This window comes from Sapajus apella, unplaced genomic scaffold, assembly GCF_009761245.1.
Source record: "Sapajus apella isolate SASKATOON/1434 unplaced genomic scaffold, GSC_monkey_1.0 scaffold19, whole genome shotgun sequence".
Taxonomy (NCBI): domain Eukaryota; kingdom Metazoa; phylum Chordata; class Mammalia; order Primates; family Cebidae; genus Sapajus; species Sapajus apella.
The window spans coordinates 13179659-13182706 of record NW_022436959.1 but is presented as its reverse complement, the minus strand read 5'-3'; positions in this window follow the sequence as shown (position 1 = coordinate 13182706).

The window sequence follows — 3048 nt, the reverse complement described above, 5'->3', positions numbered from 1 at the left end:
AGCGAAACTCCGTCTCAAAAAAAAAAAAAAAAAAAAAAAGAATATTTAATAGATGATATGTATTTTTTTTATTGTATCACATCAGTTCTTTAAGTTTTTTTTTTTTAAGTTTTGAGGGAAAGTGGGCATGTGTCCAGTGCCTGAGCCAAAGAGATATTTTGTGGTGTCAGGCTAATTTTAGTAGAAAATTGCCAAGTGGAAGGCCAGTGTCTCTTGTTACATTCTGTCAGGTTAGAAGGCAAGATGGTGGTTGATGAAGCACCACTAGATTGAACATTTTATTATTTGTGTGTCTATTCATCCCCAGAGTAATTGTGGAAAATGTAACTGGAACCAGACCAGAGAAGGATGGAGACATTTCCAAGTGGGCTGGAAATCAACACAACATAAAAGTGAATAGGAAAGCTCTCTTTGAGCCCTCTAGTCAGGGAGTAAGAAGGAAGAACCAGAAGAAATTAGGAAAAGTAATTTTCCTTAGCTGTTAAAGAACACTGCTTGTAGGAATTTGATAACTAAACAAACCCTTTTCTATTATGGATTTTGATCCACTTGAAAGACATAATTGTCACAAGAAGATAAAAGTGAAGTGTCAGCCACATTACCCTAGTTTGAGGTTCTCTAAGAAGGCTAGATTAGAGAACGTGGTATGTACTGGAGGCAGAAATAGGACTCTCTACACAATACTCACCTCCCTGAACTGAAATGACTTAACTTTTGTGTTCCTAATTTTATTTGTCAACTTGACTGGGCCATGGGTTGCCCAGCTATTTGGCTAAGCATTATTTTAGGAATGTCTGTAAGGGTGTTTTTGGATGCAGTTTGATTTGGTAGATGAGTGAAACAAATTGCCCTTTCTAATGTGAGTGCCCTCACAATCAGTTGAAAGCTGAAATGGAAGAAAAAGGCTGACTTTCCCATGAGTAAGAGGAGACTCCTGCTATCTGACTCTTCTGAGCCAGGACAATAGACTTTTGCTGCCTTGAGAGTCAATCTGGAACATCAGCTCTTCTTGAGTCTCAAGTCTACTGGCTTTCAGAGTTAAACTACACCACTGGCTCTCCTGCACATCTCAGCCTTCATAATCATATGAGCTAATTCCTTATAATAACCCCCCTCACCCTTTCTCTTTCTATTGGAGAACTCTAATATGTAGCTCCTGTATTAGGAACCCCATTGGTTCTCTTTCTCTGAAAAACCCTTCCTAATTACCACCCCCCACCTGCAGGTGGGACAGCTGAAGAGTTTTACCTGGTCTGCTTCTGCCTGGTAGGAAAAAGTACAACATGAATAGTGACATTTGTTCCTCTTCCACATGTCAGATAAGTCATCCTTGACCTGTAGGGATCAGTGAGTGAGAGGAAACCACAGTCAATGGTAAAAGTTTTCTCACCAGCATCTGGAAAAACTGAGCATAGCAAGCAGCAAAAGGGCTCAGAGGAAACCTGACGAAAGGAACTCCATGTGTCAATTGGGTGTACTGAGGATTGGATCACACATAGTATGATATCTTAAATATTACCTGGAAAGAGAAACTGACCTGAGCTAACTTTAAAAAGAAAAGCTGATTGGAGATGGATTCAGCCTAGACCAAGAAAGTTACCATTTAAAATATACTAATAAACATCAAAAATTATTTTTAGCTATTTGTCCTGCATGGACCAGTGAACACAGCAGATCTTTCCTGGAGAATGTTTCATTTGTATTTGAGAATATGAATTCTTCAGCTGTGGGATGGAATGTTCTGTATACGTCTGTTAGGTCCATTTGATCCAGAGCATAGTTTGTATCTAATGTTTTTGTTACTGATTTTACATGTAGAAAATCTTTTCATTACTGAATGTGAGCTATTGAAGTCCCTGACTATTAATATAGTGCAATCAATCTATCCCTTCAGATCTATTAATATTTGCTTTATGCATTTTTGTGCTCTGATGTTGGGTGGATATATATTTACATTATTATATCCTCTTGTTGATACTTTATTATTATATAATAAACTTCTTTGTCTCTTTTTATAGTTTGTGACTTAAAGTCTATTTTATCTGATATAAATGTAGCTACCCTTGCTTCTTTTGATTACTGTTTGTACAGAGTATCTTTTTCTGCCCCTTCACCTTCACTCTATATGTATCTTTGCAGGTGAAGTGAGTCTGTTGTAGGAAGCATATAGTTTGGCCTTTTTAAAAAATTCATTCAGCCTCTCTATGCCTTTGATTGGATAATTTAATCTATTTATATTCAAGGTAATCATTAATAGATAAGGACTTACTACTGCCATTTTGCCAATTGTTTTTTATCCAGTTGTTTATAGATCCTTGTGTTCCTTTCTTTCTCTCTGGCTGTTTTCCTTTGTAGCTAAGTGATTTTTCTAGTGTTGTCTTGATTCCCTGCTTTGTATTTTTTGTGTATTTACTGTTTAAAAAAAAAACAAAACTTCAGCCAAATTAGATTTAAAGGAGTTTAATTGAGCAATGAATTATTTGCAAATCAGACAGCCCCCAGAATCACAGCAGATTCAGAGACTCAGTGCAGCCATGTGGTGGAAGAAGAATTACATACAAGAAAAGGGAAGAATTACAGACAAGAAAAGGGAAGTGACATACAGAAATCAGAAGTGAGGTACAGAAGCAACTAGATTGGTTACAGCTCAGCGTTTGCTTTATTTGAACACAGTTTGAACACTTGACAGTGTATGACTAGTTGGTGTGTAACTGCTGGGATGGGCCAAGACATAGCCACTGTTACACACAGATACTCTCAAGTCAGGTTCTCAGTCTTATCTGCCTATTAAGTTAGGTTGCAGTTCTTCTACAAGGATTCAAATATGGAAGTACAGAGTCCTTCTCAGGCCATATTTAGTTCACTTTAACACTACTATAGGTTTTTTCTTTGCAACTGTTGGGATGCTTACAAAAAATTATATAGTTATAACAGGTTATTTTAAGCTGATTACAACTGAACTTTGACTGGAAAAACAAAAGAAAAAAAAAAAAACCCAACCCTATGCTTTTGCTCTATCCCAATTTTTTTTTTTTTTTTTTTTTTTTT